The sequence below is a fragment of the Scatophagus argus genome, chromosome 14 (genome assembly GCF_020382885.2).
Source record: "Scatophagus argus isolate fScaArg1 chromosome 14, fScaArg1.pri, whole genome shotgun sequence".
Lineage (NCBI taxonomy): Eukaryota > Metazoa > Chordata > Actinopteri > Scatophagidae > Scatophagus > Scatophagus argus.
In genome coordinates, this window is record NC_058506.1 from 15889704 (window position 1) to 15909371 (window position 19668).

General features: G+C 39.9%; 1 long non-coding RNA gene across 1 annotated transcript in view; it reads left to right on the forward strand.

The window, feature by feature from the left end:
• The window catches only part of LOC124071128, a 42410-nt gene extending 25119 nt beyond the window's left edge, over positions 1–17291 (forward strand). Inside the window, exons 3-5 of the long non-coding RNA XR_006845290.1 lie at positions 1697–1777; positions 1904–2039; positions 16758–17291. This is a non-coding gene — a long non-coding RNA (uncharacterized LOC124071128). The remainder of the gene's footprint in view (positions 1–1696; positions 1778–1903; positions 2040–16757) is intronic.
• Positions 17292–19668: the final 2377 nt, after the last annotated feature.

The window sequence follows — 19668 nt, forward strand, 5'->3', positions numbered from 1 at the left end:
GAGCACAAACAAACATGGCCTGTTGCAAAATTTTAATTTGGACAGACCATTACAGACAAAATATTTAATTTTTTTGAATGGTAGTTTCAGTTTCAAAGTAAAAGAGACTTGTGCACAAACACACAACCGCATTCACCCCGCATCATTTATCATATCATTGTTTGTCCATGTACCTTTATATGTGCTCTATGTGCAGAGCTGTAGGCATGCTTTCACATTTTGTGATGCAGGTGTGTGAATGTTTGTGTGTGTTGCTCCCTGGAGCATGGGTTTGTTAGTTCAGTCAGCCTACCTGCTCACCTGTGGTACCATATATCTCAGGTCCTTAATCTGATTTGACTGCGTACCTCCAGCTTCTGTCTCTACCAGCAGCCCTCAGTGTGATTCTGTTGTCTGGCACAAAGTAATGAAAACACATAAAGCTCTCATTACCTGCCAGTAGCTGTGGGGCTGAGTGGTAGTAGACCTGTATGCTCACAGACTCTCAGGAGAGATGACAGATGAGGAGCATGCTCTCACATACCATACAGTCATACACACAACACACAACCACAGCTACACATTCGCGAACCTGAGGCAAATTACACCGCTGTCATCAGCCTCTGATTGATGGTTTCTTCTCTCATGGCTGCTATAAGCTCTTATTGGCCATATAATTTTTCTTTGGCCATGTTTGGTTGGGTGGACAAAATGATTTGGTCTAGCACTAAAATGCAGTTTTATTGAAGACACATTACCAACACAGGTCAATGCAGTGTAGAGTTTCTTTTTTCAGTTGTTGCCACAAATGAAAAAATACACATATATCACCCAAAATGTTAAGGTTGATTTTTTGTGGCCGTTTTTGCGTTACTCTTTAAAATATCGAAAAATAGTAAAAAAATTGGATTTAAAAGTTGGATTTATCTTTCTTTTTTGTGCCTGGGACTCACCTGATGCCATCCAACCAATTACACTTCCATCAGCATGAACCCAATGTCATTCAAGATTTAAGTATTTTTTTCTCTCAACCATGCTCAGTGAAGCGTCATTTCATTTACTTAAATCACACAAATCATCCACTGTTTTTATGTTGTGATGTTGTCATCTGTAATTTATGTCCCTCCTGGAATGGATTGAAATCATTTTGATAATCCCTTGCATTTTCAACAAGTGCCATGTGTCAGACAAAAGGTTAACTTTTCCAGTTTGTTTCCAAATACCTGCAAAGCTTTGGATATTCCCACAATCCTGAGCTGTACATGATGTTTAGTTTACATGAGCTAATGTTACAATGCTAAACAATGAACTGAGACAGCAAGCATAAGCATAGCTGTTAAAAATAACTATGTTAGCATTTAGATCGCAGCATTGCTGTGCTTTGTGCTCAGTGCAACCTCAAACACTCAGGTTAAAAAAATATATATATATTTTTGGATCAAAATGTAGCCCTTCCTCATATACTATAAGAGAACATGAAGATGTTAATTTTATTTATTTCTGCCCTTTAATCTTTAAATCTCCTTCCTGACCATTAGTTGTAATCATCATCACCATCAAATCCTCCTTTAAGTTACATCTGCCTGTATACCAGCTGCTTAGAATCAGCTATAATCACTCTACCTGTGCTCCATGTGTTCCTTTCCAGTCTCTGAAACATTCTACTTCTTACTCACTTTGTCCGTATGTTTTTACACATCACCCTCTTTCCCCGCAGATCCTTCTTGCCTTTGAAATGTTGACTACCAGATGTTCCTTGGCACCTGAGCTGACCTGGGGACATGGAGATCTGCCAATGGTTTGTGCTCTGACTTACCACTTTGTTTCACAGAACACCCTCTCAATGGTTTGCTCCAATGGCCACATGGCACTACATCTCCTGCTGCTGCCATCGCTGTGACACTCTATTTTTTCTCTCTTCTAGCACCAAGACTGAAGCTCACATCTTTACACTCCTTAATATCTGCAGCAGGAAATCTGCCCACCATCGGCACCTCAGTCTAGACAAGGCTGAGCTATTATTTTCCCCTGGTTACAACCTGATCCTGCAAGTTTGTTGTGTAAGTAAACAAATGTACTTGCCCATGCCCATCTGTGCACCCACTGTCGTGTTAGTCTTTAAATAAGAAGTGCATTGTTTTATGGACAAGAGAATATCACTCTGTGGTGTGCTTAAAGCTGAGCGGTATTCCCTTTACAACTGAAGAGAAGACTAAAGCAAAAAGCAAAAATACCAAATCCATACCTTTGAGAACCTGAAACAAGTTAGTTTCCTATTGATAAACCAATTGATTAACCGATTAGTCTGTTCAACATTTATCTCAGTGGTAGCCAATTGAGTAATTTGAGCACACCGACAGGAGGCAATGTTGTGTGCAAGCTTCTCTTGAATTTATGCTGCTTTAACAGGTTAAGTGCAGCTGAGGCTAAAGTTATATATACAGAAGGCCTATACAGCATGTGAGTTTGTCTATGCCTCAAGTGCACGTGCAACTGTATAATCTCCCTCTAAATATTTAATGTATTTATTGGTATACATGAATGAGCAACATCCAACAACTGCTATATCAATCTGACATGACTGAATGGCAGAGAAACCTGCCCCCTGCCCCAACCCAATCTTTCTGCTCTATCTCTTTTCCTCACTTATTCCCATATGGATGACACACATGGTCCAACAGCTGATGTACTGTACAGCATTTTGTAGTTTGCTGTTCACTCTGCACTTCAGGTCGTAGGCTGAGGCAACCAATGTGCAACAGAGAAAAGTAATTTAAAAAATGGTGAGGGGAAAATGTCCTTTCACTGTTGAGCAGGAGGCTAAATATGTGTGGGGAAACACTCACTACAAGGCTGGAGAGCAGTGCTGTATTTGTGTGTATATAGGGAGAGGTAATTGATTTCTCACTGCTGCAACAACATGTTTAGCTAAGCTCTTATTGACTCTTAAATGTCTAGAGGTAAACCCTCAACTCCTACAGGAAGTAGAATTAAAAACAAATTAAGCTCTTGTCTTACCATCACTTTAAAGTTAGATCCCTTAATTCAAAAGGCTTTTTAGGCAGAAATGGGGAATATACTTTCAGCTGTTTGATTTATCCGCTGATTCTGGCAGTCATGAATATCAATGCATCTTTATAATGCCAATACACTTTACATTAATGAAAAATCATTGTCTTTTACACTTACACACATGGGATTGTGATCTGACACCCCCACTGGCAGGATATCATTTCTCAGAACCTTTCAAAGTTATGATGAGGCTACAGTTAATGTTGGTTAGTTTTAAAAACGGTAATTCACTTGGTTATATGGAATGTCACTGTGAAAATGTGTTGAATGTGGGGAACGATGCAGTAGTAGTCATCTGTAACAGCGATCTCTCGGGTCACTTCATCATGGACATGCAGCGTGCAGTTTTTCCCAGATAGACAGTCTCTGTAAGTCACTTATCGATGACGAACTGGAAAGCGGAGTAACTGGTGCTACAATGCAAATAAAACTTGTTGAGGCTGCAGGTGGTTCACAAATTTTTCATCAGCAGGCACAAACTTCCAAGCAAACTCCTTGTCACTTTAAAAACCCTTGGTAATTCATGTAAAACTTGTGAGAATTTAAATCTCCAGCAAATGTCAGTGCTTCCCTCTGATCGTTCTTCCTTTCTTTAGGATGGCCCTCAGGGTCCTTCTTAATCCTCCAGTGAAACTATCTATTGTTGCCTCCCTCTTAACTTCCCTCCTTCCTTCCGTCTTTCTATGTTGTTCTGTCCTTTCACTGTTTACCTCCACACTTGTTTTCCTGTCTTCAGAGTCTCTGCTGCTGGATCCTCAAGCAAAATTATTTAACCTTTGAATGCTTTTATATAATTCCCTTTTTCTTTCTTTCCCTCCATCTTTCCTTGACTCACTTTCTCTGCCTCTTCAATGCTTCCTCCTTTTGCTCTCTCCCTAAGGGTGTCATTCAAATTATTTGTCCTTTCTTCACCTCCTCCTCCTATTCTGTCTTCTTTGTGTCCTTTCGGCCTTTAGTACTTTATCAGTTTGCTTCTCTTTCACATGGTCTCTCACGCTTTTCAACTTTTCGTTTGCCTGCTGCATTTCCCTTCGGGTCTCTTTTTATCCTCCAGCTAAAATATGCTTTCGTCCTTATTCATTTTATCTCTGGCTGTCATCCTTCTATCGTTCTCTTTTCCCCAGTTTCTCTCTTTTCTTCAGACATTTCAATCCCTTTACTTTATTAGTCATCCTTCTCGTTACACAGAATCTTTGTACTACAGTGAGTGTGTGTGAGCATGCAGCTGGCATCTCACACCACCAAGTCCCTGTTCCCTTGACAAGAAATCCATTATCTTCATGATGTTCCTGGACTTAGAGGAAATTGAGTTACGCAACCCTATTGACTTTCTGGGAGTGCTTTTACTGTGAACCAACTTAAGTCTCCTTTTGTCTCTGTCTCTCTCTGTCAGAGTCACGAGTATCTAACAGCAGTGTGCATAAATGCAAAAATTCTGTCAAAATAAAAGTAAGGTAAAGTGATAAGTCAAAATACATCCTCCTTGCAGGAATCTAAAACAAGGTTGGCTAGTAAAGCTTCACTGTTTGCTCCCATTAAACCAGAACTTATCACACATATTATTCCCACCAAGTGCAGGTGAATGTCTTTACTTTTCTCCAAGTCAAGAGAAGACATCAAAACTTCTAACCAAGAAATGGAAGAGGGTGGATATGAATGAGTTTATGCCTACAGGCTTAAAATGAAACAAAATATATATTTTTATCTCTTTTAGTAAGAACAACAGATTCCTCGAGTACATCCAGAATTGCAGTTAAGGGACCAGGCTTCAGGCTAGAGTGGTCATAAAAGAAGTCACCTCTGGACAAATAGCCTCCATTTTAGAAAAAAATTTGGGGCATGTCACTTTTAAAACCCCTGCAAAAGCTATAATTCTCATAAAGTCTTTACTTTTATAACTGTTTTATAGCTGTCACTCAACCACATTGACTGGGCTGCCATCTGCTGCTAACAACAAACTTTTGCTTTTTGTGAAATGATGTAGTTCCACATCCAGACAAATTGGACAACCATTTCAGTGTTTGTTTCTTTTTATTTTCCAAAGTCTGCATCATAACCACTTTCACTTTTCACTTTCACTAACATTTTGGAGCTGAATAACTTCTACATTCATACAGGAATTCTGTTGAAGGGGGCAACTGTGATTAAGCCAAACATCCTTGCATTTACTGTGAGTGTACTGACAGTGTGTTTGATTTAACACATAGAGTACAGTATAAACAAAATTTTCAGCTTGAAGTCAAGCAGAAAAGTATTTTTTTTTGTTCATTTTGCGAACTGACCCTATAAGGGACAGACATAAGCAAAAGTACGACTCTGAGACTGATTATGATTTTGGAAGGAAACGTCACTGACTCTTTCTCCTTTCTCTCTGTATTGCTGAACCGGAGAAATTCATGATCATTAACAACCAAAAGGTTAATGTTGTAAAATGATTAAAATCAGCCAATGTTTTCTTCACATAGTCAGGGCTAATTTACTGACAAATTAATCTGAAAAACAGTAATTAAATTCGCAATCAAACCTCACAGGGTGCATCTGACGACCGGTGCTGTCAACTCACAGGAACAAGATTTGCATAATGCAGATCCTGACAAGTCATTCACAATGGATGACTTGTGAATGAACCATGATGACATGAACGGCGATGATTAAAATTATGGACTATTGTTCAGCTTGGCTAGATGTAGCGATTAATTTCTCCTGCTACAACAAGTTGCACCCGACCCCCTGCTGATATCATCTAATTGGTGATGTGCTGAGTATGTTCTCACATCTGTTAACAAAGAAGCATTTGACAACTTACAAACCTGAAACTAACAAATTGTTTGCAGCAAGCTAACAAGCTCCTGTCTGTATTTCCTGCTTGCTCCATGAGTCATGAGTGTTCAGACCGAACTTGGTTTTAGGGGTAAAAAAGATGGGCGGATAGACATCCTCAAATATAGTTTAAAAGGATGAAAATGAAGGTGCTTTATTCATTCTGTTTCATCCCTGGATTTTTTATCTCTCTGTGATGCATGGCTCAGTGAAAATAGAATATCCTCAAAGTCTCAGGTGATTTTACCACTGCTGCTCCATCACAGATGATTTTTCCAGTTGTCAAACTGATGATGGTTTTCATCACTAGATGGCCTCCATCATTATGTCTGTTTCTCTGTGGTAATGGACAGAAAAATGTTTTAAAGTAAGAAAAATGCACACGGAGTCTTACATGTAGTTTCTCCTTTATGGATTCCTTTTTTTGGGGGGGGTGCGGGGGTTCAATTTGGGGCACCAAACTTCCTTTTTGGCATTTCAGATATAAATACATATTTTCTGCATGGTAGATATCTTGGGGTTTTATTGTGAATTTGTCTTTTGCTGTATGCAGTCATTTTAAGTTTTCTGAAACAGCATGTTGCCTCGCACTTTGCTGAAATGCAGGGATGAGATATACTGTAATATTTTCTGAAAGAGGGGATCTTTCCTTTGGCAGAACACATTTTTTCATGTTTTTCAGTATCCTCCATCTCAACCATCTGTTAGCAAATCCTCTGACAAAGTTTTGCTAAATCTCCACAAGTTGATGAGAAGTTCGCTTTGCAGATTTTATTGCTCATAGCCGCCGGGTGCCTCTCCTCATATTAACCCCCATACCATCTCATCAATAGTCCAATCACCACTGCCAAACAGATCTGTCAATATTAGCTGCCTGTAGCACTTTAGCCGTGATGGCTTTGAGACAGTGTTATAGAGGTCAGGAGAAAATAGTCTCCCCATTTATACATAAACTGGACATCCTACCATACCCATTACAGTAATTGCGTTTTTTAATGGAGTCGCTTTGCTACCCTGTCATGTTTTATCACGGCACTTAAAATTATGGCCCTTGTGAGGATAGGTTAAGGCAAAGGTCTAAGAGAGCAAAGGAAGACCCGCAAGCCAGAGCTCAAGTCCTCAAGAAAGCTTGTTCCATCTGTCAATTCTCTTCAGAACTTGACAGCATCGAAAGACGTGTGTTTTACATGTTGTCACTTGATGGACTGTTTAATGGTTTCTTTCATGTGCTTGATACATACTGTGAGTCCCAAAGGCTGTAATTATAAATCTAGCAAGCAACTCAGGCGTGCTTTTCTTTTTTTGTACCCGTGTCGTGCAATTGCAGGGTTAGAAAAAAATATGTCAAGACAATTATTATTTTGTGTGAAGTATTTTCAGACACAATTTGCAAAAGCTCAGGTCAATCAGCGGTGAGACCTTGAGGGCTCTCATTCAGAATTTTTTTCTCCCTTTGGGAAATGTTTTAATCCTCCGTATTGCTCATCTTACTCGTCTCACTTTAAAACAGTAGCTCGCTTTGGAAACTCTGATGAAAGAGTGATAAATGTGCTAATTTATGGCCTCTCGATTGCTCTCTTTGGATATTATGAAGGAACATATTTTATGATGAAACTACTTTGAAACTGAAGTAAGTTCTAGCAAGAGCATTCACAATGAGAGTTTGTGAAAACAGATGAGGAAGCTATTTTTTTGCCACAAACTTTCATGTTGATGTTCAGTACTGCATCCTCAAAAGTAACTTTCCTGGTATGGATGGATGGATGGATGGATGGATGGATGGATAAACAGCGAGATAACGACAGAGGGGCAGGGGAAGAATGAAACTCAGCATCTGACCTTAACAGTGTGAAAAGAAATCTACCTTTTTCAGGTTCAAAGAGCTAATGAATATAAATGAAAGGCATTGACAAAAAATGAATCAGCTGTAGATTAAAGATCAGACCCATCTGCAGTTGTGATTATGCATGCATTTGCCCCATCGAACAGATGAAAGATATCAATGATGGCAGGCATCAGCACTTTCTGCATTTTAAAGGCCAATAACCTGTCTTCTTTCCCTCTCTTGCAGGATTAGGAATTCTTCTTGATGTGTGTGTGCGTGTGTGTGTGGGTGGTTGTCGGGGGGCATTTTATAAAGCCCTTCTAAAAACTTCTCCCATGTTACCTGATGTAAGTTTTTGATCATGACTTTGCTACATATAAGCCCCCTGCCTCGTGACTTTGTGAGCTGCAAGTCTGTGTCCGTTAGAACATGGCCAGGGTCATGGCTGAGATGCACACACAGAAACGTGGCCAGCCACACAGAGGATAAATAGACAGGATAAGATGCGCTTTGGCTGAATTTACAGAAAACTTATGTATGAAACACCTTCCTGCAGGATTGTTTTTGAGGATTGAAACATAACTGCCATAAATCAGTCAGAAAATAAAGCTTTATTTGTCTGATTCACTGCTTTGTTTGCACAAACTCTGCTTCCTCTCTCCATTCACTGCTGCTGTCTGCCTCCATCGTTGAGCCGGAGCAGGAGTGCAACTTTGAATAGCGTTTTTGCAAACATCAAGTGACAAATTAAGTGAAGGTGTAACGATAATAAGATCATCTCTCACTCACAAGTTCAAAATTTGCAAACTAACACTTTAGTCATCCTTCATATTTATGCTATCAGTGAACTTCTGTAAGTGTGGCTGAGGGAGGAGAAGGCATCAGCGCTGTCGCCTTCGTCACTGATTTTTGCTGAGTGGGAGTTCATTTAAAAAACCTGGAAAATCACGCAGGTGAAGTCTCCCCCTTTAAAGTATGTCAAAGTTATTGAAAACCATTCATTGAACATGTTTTGGTGGTTAAACATTCTACACACAAATCTCTTCCTGAGCACGACTCATGACCCTGTGAGTCATGCATGTAAATTTCTGTGTGTGTGTGTGTGTGTGTGTGGGTGAATATTAGCCTCTGTCAGTCTGCCAGCAGGGCTTTAGAAGGTGCTGATCAGCAGAAGCAGTGATGGGTTAAATACCCCATGTCTTGTTACTTTGATCTAACTGCTGACAGCGTTAGAGATGGTTGGGTGGGGTGGAGGATGACAACATGGGAGATGAAGGGAATGAAAGGGGAGGGTGAGGCAGATATGGACGCTGATGAGAGGGAACGCTGGGACAGGAGACATGGTGCTTGAGGGAGGGAGAAAGTGTTGCAGTGCAGATAAAGAGATGAGAGGCAGAGGCTTACACGACAGACACATAGGAGAGACACTTAGAACAATAACAATCTATTGTAATTGTGTCTTTAATCTGTTCAAGTTACACTAGGAAGGGTTTTCATGTAAGCTAATGCCCTGGCCCTGCGAGGCTGTAACCCTCATTACACAACAGACAACCAAAGGGTTTGATGGATGAAAACTAGACACAACTTTGGCTATTTTTAGATGTATAACAGCTAGTGAGGGCGAAATTATACATTTGGCCTGAGGGTGGCACTAGACAAAAGCCCATGCCACTTAATTCAAAGGGCTGTCAGACTCAGCTTTGTGTTCAGTTTTGCTCAACTTTCAGCAGTTTAAGTTAAAATGCTAATGGTCTAGCCTGTTGACATGCTGTGTCAGCTTTAAAGTATCACTGAGGCTGAAGGAAATTCAATCACTCGTTTTTAGAGATATCCTCTAATGAACTGAAGTGTGAAATGTGGGACGTTTTGACAGTGTCCGCCATCATTTCAGCCCCAACATAATTGCCATTTCTAGAGCTGAGTCACTATCATACATAGTCTTATCAGCTTAAATCAGAGGAGAGAGGAGTGAACCCCACCACCACCACCACCACCACCTGTGACTGGGAAGCTATATTAAATGTGTTTTCCCAAATTAAATTCTGTCGGCAGGTTTGGTCACTGACAGGAAATCATCTCTGTTCAGAGGAAGTAATCAATCAAAAACTGACAGGGAAATAAAAACTGTTTCTTATGAATGGTAACACATGAACATTCTGTCTTGTGAAAGCCGCCCTCACCAGGTACTCAACCTAACACAACACAAGGTGGTCTAATAATCATGATATACATGTTACATAATTTCTGGGAACAGAAAGAAGCTGGTTGCTTTCCTTTGTTTCCAAGTTGGAACTTTTGTAAGAAAATTTTTGATTTACAAGGTTTTCATTTTACAACTGAGATAACTTTTTTATAATCCCAATTCCTTGTACTTGTGTTTTCATGTTTATATTCCCCCCTGCTTTTTTCTATGACTTTTGCTTCTGGAAAAGTTTCCACAGAGGATCATTAAAGATTCATCTTGTCTTCATAGAGGAAAAAGTGAGACAGACAGACAGAGAACAATACAAACAAAGACACAGAGGAAAATAGGACAAGACAGAAAAGGGACAGGAATGTACAGACTGAGAAGCAAGCAGGCAGACAGACAGATAAAACAGCTCAACCGACCAAGCCGAAAAACAGATGCTTGCTCCCTGTTCTCCCCGTCCTATCTGGCTCTATGCTCTCCAACCTCAGTCTTCAAAGCCATAGCAGGAGGTGACACTCTCAGCCCTGCTCCCTGGCTTCTATATAAAACCTCTGCAGTCTGTTTACCTTCTGCAGGGATTACACTCAACACTCAGCTCGTTTGGGCAAATCCCTCCAGTGTTTCTCCTGCCCAATCACTGTGTGCTTTCACGTTTGTGTGTGTGTGTGTGTGTGTGTGCGGATGGGACTGAGGGAGAATGTGTCATCTAGAGAACAATTGTGTTTGTCTGTCTGTGCATATCTGTCATGGGGGTTTCATTTCTACCTGTGAGGCTACTTTCATCTTCAAGAGTGTGTTATTTGGCATAGATGGCACTTTTTTCCTCTTAGTGTCTGCATGCTCTGTGATTGTCTTGGCAGCCACATCAAAGTGAACAGGCAAGGTAGATGTTTGTTGTGGAGATTGGGGTCCTGGATGCATCACAGGAAGACATCAGAATGAGATTATTTTTCTTTTATAAATCACTTGATTTTCCATTACTTATTCAACTGGGTAAGTCAGCAGGAGTGAAAGTGGACAGACATTTTGATTTGTCTTCATGGTCGGTCAGTATTTCAGTTCAGAGAGGGAGATCAGATTTGTTTTTGGTACAAATATTAATTTAGCAGAGCTGGTGAATGACGTGAATAAACAACAGTTTAGCCATCACAGAAATCTGGCATAGAGCGCATGCTTTCAGCAGAGCAGTGGGACAGATGCCGGGCAGATTTTTGTAATGTATACCCTTATGTAATATATGTTGTTGCTTAACGTCTTCTCTTAGACTCCCTTATCTACTTTTACATGACAGATACATCGACCTATTTGTAATTTTCCCATATTAAACAATGTTTCTGTTGAGTAAACAGGTCTGTTGGCTGAGACATAAACCCTTTTGTAGATGCCAAAATGCTTGGCTTTGAAATACTGTTATTTAAGTGTTTTTGCCTCAGGCAACTTACAACCTTCGCATCAAGTAGTTTGATTGAATATACTTGATGCATCCCATATATATCACACTGCTACTCTGTGTTAAATTGCAGCCTATGTTTATATTAAAAGTCACCCTTGCTCTATAACTTTCCTCCGTGGCATTGAAGGCAAAACTTGGATTAAAGACCAGCTGCAGTTTGCTGAATGCCAGGCTTTGACATTGGTCTGGATTGGATTTAAGTTGTTTTCAAACTGAGATGAAGTGTGGTGATGAATGCAACCTGCCATATACCTGCCACCTGGGCCACTTGAGGAAGGTGATGATTTAATGTAACATGGAGTAAAACTGAAGACAGCATCTATCTGCATCAAAGCAGATCTGTAGGTTTGCAAAATTGTGCATCCTGCTTTTGGGAGTAAAACGGGGCTTCTTCAATATGATGAAAATCCACTGAGGCCCTCAGCTTCATTCTCTTCTTCTTAGAACAACCATCTGCTGGAAGGTACCTAAAATGTCCAAAGACTAGTTTTTTTTTTTGTGTTTTTTTTGTGGGGGTGGGGGAGTGGGTGAGGGACGACACTTGTCCATCTGGGATTGTCTGGAGGAGCTCTGCAGATGACTCAGAATGTGTATGTTCAATCCACCATTTTGAGATCTAAAGCCAGAGATATAGGCTTTCAGCAAAAGTTTTTAGAAAAAAAATGCACTGATGCGTTGAGTCGATTCATTCTGTGCTCCAGCTCTTCTTTTAGAGGATAGACAGTTACATTTCGCTATTATCGTATCTGTGTGTCAGCCATCAGCCTATCCCACCCTGGGGCTGGAGTCATATTGGCTTTAGGCCATCGTTCAGCCTGAAGGGTTCTCTGCATGGTATAAAGAAGAAACGCACTCCAAGTCCAGTGTTCCTGTGGCTCCACTGTGGCAATCTTGTGTTTGGTTCTGCAGGCGTTCAACCTCTACTGGCGGATCTCATTAACATCATCAACTTTGACTATAATCAAGTGATTTCCCATCATTTTTAATATATTTAACTATGTTGTAGTGGCAAAATTTAAAAAGTAAAGTCCTTGTCAAACCAGAAAACCTAAAAATAAAGTTCCTTGTTGAACAGATGGTGTTGAGTTCCTAGTAATTATTTATTTATGTTTAAAGCATTAAAATTAAAAAAGTAATTTTGAAGCCTACATTCATTTTTATGAAAGTCAGAGCTACAAAATGCACTTGAAAATTATAGTTTACTCAATTTCATAGTTAAGTGCCTCACTCAGGAGAATTATAGGCACTAAAACTAGGGTCATGGTCTAGTAAAGGCTGATAAACTCTGCTAGAGAGCTTCGTGAATGGCCTCTTCTGAGATCACAGATGAGTCATATCGATCTTAGCTTTGCTCTGTTCAGCCCGACGGATTTCACTATTCCACATATTTGTCTGTTTTCCCTGCAGCCCCGCTCGCTCTTTGCCCCGTCTCACTTGGGTGGTCACCAGCGTTCAAAAGTTTAGTTTGACACGATATGTATGTGACTGCTTTGAGGCAGTTTGTCATTCATTATAATCTGACAGAGAGGCTGCTAGTTTCACAAAAAAATACACCTGCAGAAAAATACTTGGCACTTAGTGAGGAGAGCGTGTTTGTGTGCTCAGATCTGCTTGGAAAACCCACAACCTACCACTGAACCCTGTCTCTGTGAACAGCAACAGCAATCCACACTGACAAAAGAACATGAATGACAGCAACAAAAAAGGCTGTTATGTTGTGTTTGTTGTTGGAGCAGAGTTTTCTTCAGTAAAGACCCACACCTACCACTCGCTCTCTCCATTGATATTTTGCAGAATCCTCCCATCATCCAGAAATTTCAAAAAGATTTCGAAATAATTTTTTATAAGTTGAAGCGGCAATATATCTTCAATACATTCTGTTTCTTTTGTAAGGTCAGGCCCACTTCAACCTTGTGCACCTTGTGCTACAGAGCGGTGAAAAATGGAAAGAGAGATAACAGAATGGCAGTAAAAGATGACGTTGAAAGTGAATTTCCTGTCCTCTTTCCTTAGTGGACCTGACACAGTGGTGTACGTGCTTCTTTGTATGTGTGTGTATGTGCATTTCTCTGTGTACACGTCTGTTTGTGTTCAGCTTGTAAGGTGGCCAAGGATAACGCGTTTCACCGTGGCCAAATGCTCACTATCCTCTCACATTATTGTATCTTACTCAGGTGTGACAGGGGCAGAAAGAGATAGAGAACGAGACAAAGCGAGAAGGCCTGAGTGCACAAAAAGACATGTCGAACTTCATTATCTAATTTGATATCCAATTTGTTGAGTTACCGATACCCCTTTTCTCTCTTCTTTCTCCTTCGCCCTTCTTGATCCTTTCATCCACGCATTTCTCTCTCTCTGGACTCCGCTTTTCCTGTCTTGAACATCATGCTCTTGCCAAGTTTTGCAAGCGGATAGCAGAGGCAATTTTGGCTTTAAGCACGCTGCTTACCTTGCAACTTGCATAAGCAGCTGTGTGTGTGCTCAACCCTGCCTTCCTGTCTTCTTAGCTTTGACAGTGTATTTGTGTTGCAAACAGGATTACAGACACACTGTTGACTGTGAGAGGGAGAGATCTCGATTTATACCTTCAGAATAATGTCTGCTACATGATCTAAAAGGGTGAATCGTTAATTAAAATAAATTTTGTGTCAATAGGTGTAGATATGTGTGTGTGATCCAAAACTTTGTGGATGTTTTAAAACTGACATTTCAGTGACTTTCTATGGCTTCTGCATCATCATCCCTGTCTTATCAGTGTCAGTGTTTAGGCCTGGTAACACCAGAAATGACACAGCAGTATTAGCTATGGTCGGTGGAGAAGTGCTGCCTCCACCCGGACCTGGTTTTTCCTGTCAGCCTGGGGGGAATCGAATCGGCGACCCTCTGGTCCCAAGTCGCTTTGCCGTCCTCTAGGCCATACCACAGTATCTGGTACAATCCAGCCAGAGATTTCCACTTTACTTTGTAGTCCTTTTATTCTCTTCTTTATTTTGTGAAATGAACTGGATTTTACCTGTAGGTTATGTACACATATGTTGCATTTTCATTCACTGCAGACTTCAGCTAGTGGTCACAGAGCCATCACATCATTTGAGTGAAGTCAGCTGCTAAAGGGCACCTTGGGCATCTGTCTTGACATTCAAATATCTTGTCACTTGCCACCAATTTTGGTGAAATATCACCCTTTTTAAGACTTCTTTGCTCTTTCCTTTAAAAAAAATACCCCCCCCATCCCCCCACCAGATTTAGCCTTAGTTACTCTTCCCTTCAGAGTTTTACAAGGGCAGAGTGAAAATCCTGCATCAAAGTGTTTCTCAGCAGCTTTGGTGGCAAACCCTGAGTTTTGAAATTTGGCTGAATCAGCAATGCTCGATTCTTAATTTGTTTAAGAGAGTTGTACTTGCACTTCCAGCTTAAGCTCAGCTCCCTTCAGTTGGGTTTGGCTGTGTAATGCCCAGATTTCTTTCTTCTTGTCCCGCTTGCCTGGACAGCTCAGAATTTAAAGGATGGCAAGGAGTGCCATAAGGCCAAAGAGGGGACATTTGGGGTGTTTTACAGACAGTGCCATCATTTTTAGTAACTGGATTCAGGGTCATGCGTATACCTTGTTATGAGTTTATAATTCATATCTCAGTTCAGATCTCTTTTGTCATTACTGAAAAAAATGTAAGCATTTTCTGTGTAATCCGTCACTGCCACAGCAGGATTTGATCTTCTGCCACCTGGGCAATAACTGTGTGTGAGAGATATGAACTGGGGGTGATAATGTGCACGGAAATACAGATGGGAAACATTACCAGCAACAATACAGTGGCTACTTTTTGCACTCATTAATGTTGCCCTCATATCTCACTGCCTTAGCTGACTGGCCTGGTTGTCATATCATACTAGTGCAGAGAAAGTCATGATTCGCTATGCATTGGAGGTAAAATCAATGCCAGCTCTGTTTACTACTGCATTAGCATATGCAGTAATTACACACATACACACACACTAAAGCTTAACCTTTAAACTCAGCAGTTTCTGTTTTAAGCCGAGCGAGTGTTGGGAGATAGAAACATTAATTTTAATGCCGATTTTGATATCATAACCCTGTTCTAGCCATGCTCCGGGTGCACATTTAATTCTGTTTGGGTAAGGAGATGCACATTAATTAGTGCAGAATCACCATTGCTTTGATGTCGTTTCCAGCATTAAAGGATAGTTCCAGTAGTTATTAAGTGAACTGCACCTCCACAGTGGCTTGGCCTTATATGCAACCTTTACATTTTCTGTTAGACCCACTGACTTGTCATAAACTTTAAGGTGAAATTGACTGACCTCCTGTATAGCTGAAAATGCATCTATATGCAGTTTAAATGAAATGTCCAGAATTCCTAGAGGCCTGAGTACAGGGTTGCAAAAGCCAGTTAAAGTCACCCTTGCAGCCGTGGTGTTTCATAAAATCTGGATTTAAAAGTAAACTTTAAAGCTGTAAATGGAAAAGAAATGATTTCCTGCCTGCTCCCTTATCTAGACTGCCATGTAACATGTCACTATAGCTCCATCTCATTATGTCTGGCTCTCACGTAGGCCCAGTCAAAAATAAATGACCCCAGCTTGGGTGCTATTTTCAGAAGAGACAGAGAAACGCAAAGGTATGAGATTCAGTCCTAACTCCTGGCTTGTGGTTGAGGTGAATCAAAATTATTAAGTGAGTCATGTATGCATCCTTCACCATGGCAGCCATGGCTAATTAAATAATTTGCAGCATTCATGCATTGCCTCAAGATTAACAAATTAAAAACCTTTTTCCTTTTTCCGTGATTCAATTAAAAACGGCCTACTTTTTAGAGAGCCTATCACTGAAGCATTTTTTATTTAAACTAGCAACCAAGGATGAAATTACTCACGATACTGTTTTCAACTAGATTCAGTATAGAACTTTGGGACACTTTTATTCAGAAAGCACAGGAACCCCACCACAAAAAAGCAACATCTTTTCAACAGCTAAAAGTGGCCTCCAGTATCAGTTATGAAGTGTCTCTCACTTGCTTCTCACTCTGAAGTACAGGCCCTAACACTGTTAAGGCAACAAGACCTCCACAGTGTTGGCCATCAAGTTTTTCTAATGCTTTTTTATTTTCATTTAGCCGATACTTTTAAAAGACATTTTCATTAAAAGGAGTCTGGTCTTGAATGTGACCAGACTAACACATAATAAGGCTCAGTCCCTCTTCTCAGTGATTCGTTGACACCCTGAATGCCTGCGTGTCTTCATTTCCCTCAATGCATGTTCCATTTAGGCTTTTGTTTAATAATGAACAGCTCCATTACAGAGAACATCCCTGCAGCTCACATTTAGTGAGAATAATTCATAACATGACAAAAGCATGATAGAGGCGTCATTTTTCTATTTGCTATTCTGTCTTTTACAGGACATATGCTGGGATTTCGAGGACAACAGGATGAATGGTAATCGGCTACATTTAGAGAGTGCTTTTATCCAAACCACTGTACAAGGTTTTTGTTGCTCATTCATACTTCCATGCACACACTTACACACTGATGGCAGCGAGCTGTCATGCAAGGTGCTGGCCCGACCACTGGGAGCAATTTGTGGTTCAGTGTCTTGCCCAAGGACAGAGAAAAAATTAGGATATAAATAAAACTCCAAAACCAAAAACAGTGGGACTGTGTAAAATGTAAATAAAAATGGAATGCAGTCATTTTCAAACGAACTACCGACATCTGTTTCATTGAGTGTTCCTGATCCCTTGTAGCGATATTCTTTATACAATCACGTGTTCAAAGTGGTGAACCTTGCATGTTTGTGAGCCTTTTTGAGGATGCCCTTTTCATATCCACTCACAATATTATCACCTGCTGCCAATTAACCTGTTTACATGTGGAATCTTGAACATTTCAGAAGAATATATTTACAAAAATCAATAAAGCTGATAATGTAAATATTAAATATGCTGTCTTTGTATTGTATTTTCAAGTTGAACGTATGTCAGAATGGATAGCAAACAATTATATTCTATATTATTTATGCTTTATGCAGGGTCCAGAGTATTTTTGGAATTAGTCTGAATGAGTCTTTAGCAGGTCAGGACGAGTTTGATGATAAAGCTGATATGTGGGCAGTATACAACAGGAAGGGTCTGTTCTAGGAAATATACAACAGGATACTGTGAAATATGACAGTCGAAAAGAAATATCACCCCTGTATAGTGGGTCAGGTGTGTGCCGCAGGCATGAGAAGCTGAGAGACATCAGTAAACAGCAGCATGACATCCTGTTGATGAGACTGGGTTGTAAAAGGTTTAGCCAACATGAAGAAGTACCACAGATCTTTTACCGGTGTTTTCATATTTGATTTCAAGCTCTTGTGGTCGGACTAATCCTGTCATCTTGCAAGAAAATGGACATTCGGGTTTAAATTCTGTGTTGGGCTGCAACTAACAATTTATTCTCATCTTGGATTAATCCAGCAATACTTTTTCAATTCAGAATTTGTTATCTCCTTTGACTCCCTCAAATGACCTGCATTGATGGACCAACAGTGTCAACGGTTTGAAATATTAAGTTAAAGTCATAAAATGAGTTCATCTTTAAATGAAACCTTTTTAAAATTACTTTTTTCCTCAATGACAAATGGATGAATCAACTAATAAAATGTACCAAAAAGTCTTGGTTAAGGTTGGGGAAAGAGTGCTGTTATGGTTCATAAAAAGGTGAACATTAATTGCAGGTCTGTAACAGGAGGCGAAGTAAATAGTGAAAAGTGTTTTAATTTTCTTGTTCAAGTCTTGTTCTGATGCAATGCAGATTCTCTTTATTCAGATGTTTTGCATATGCTTGCTTGTTTTTTTTTCTTTAATCAGTAGCTATTTGTTCTTTGTTCTTTAAAAGGACCTCCACATTTACATTCTTACATTGTTTTGATGGAGGGAAAATGTTGCCTTTACTAACATGAACAGCCGATCTCTCCTATCTAAGCAAGGTCACCTTTCATCTGTGTGACAGACTGATGCCCTTTGTAGGTTTCCTTCCTCGAAGCTACCAGAATACAGAGCGGCTGATCAAAAACAGAAAGGAGAATCAACTACTTTGCAAAAGAGGCAACATAAAACTTTTAAAAATTTTCAGAGCATTGCTGAGTGATCTGTCACAGCTGATTTTTTTCAAACTTGTTTGCTTTTGTTGCCTTATTTTTTTTCTCCTAAAAGGTATAATCTTTAAATCACCCCACATTCAAATGCTCTCTCCAATGTAAAGTAGGGGGATGGCACTTAAATACAGTTAAACACATATATGAATACATACATATATATAATACATATATAATATACTTTGACTAAACAGTTTTCTCACTGTTTTTATCTTTTTATCTCTTAAAAACGACCTGTTTGGAACTAAAGCCTGCTAAGAGATTTTGTTTAAATTAAAATGTGGCTGGCAAGAAACTGATAAGTCCAACAATCCCTCAGGTCTGGTTGGTTAAATATTTTGAGATGAAAGTTTTTCATGCCCGTCATTCCATCTCATGTTGACTGCTGACAGGCTGAGGCAATGTGCTGCTATCTCAGGCTCTCACTTTTCAACTTATGACATAAGCATAATGATGGCAGTCCAGTGGAAAGTCACGGATGCTAGATGCAGATTTAACTGTCATTTGAAACATTTTATTTTATATCAGAAAAAGTACCTCACCATAGAAATACAATATCTAAACACTCATGTACTTATAATCATTCAAAAATAGTTCAAACCACCTTTCTTTTTCATTGCAATGTGACCTTAAACACTTTCAATGCTAAAATTGTCCAGACGGACCTGTACTCTGAAACCTCGTCGAGTTAAACTCTTTAATGCATTATCAGCTTTTCGAGGCCTTATCTTAAAATGCACTTGCTATTAGTGGAATGTGCAACAGAATTTAAAAGTTGGTGAATGAATAATTTTACTCTATTGTGTTGGGAGCTGCATCAGTAGACTTCTATCTTGAGGTTTTCATGCTGACACTCTTCTCTTGTATCTTTGACTCTGTATCAGATAAGTTGTTTTTTCATTGCAGCTGCTCATCTCCTGTTTTTATTGATGTTTTGACTTGGAGAGTTTCGTTTTCAAGCCTTGAAAGTTCTCGCTTCTCCTCAGAGATCTGTTATGCTCTGCTTCTTTTCATCCACCTGTCCCATGGCATGACTACTGTAAAGGCGATTAATTATCATCTCATTTCATCTCATCCAAATTACTGCCTCTCTCTCTCTCTCTCTCTTCCTCTCTCTCCGTATGTGTGTGTGTGTGTGTGTGTGTGTGTTTTCCAGCTGTGGTGAGGAGTCA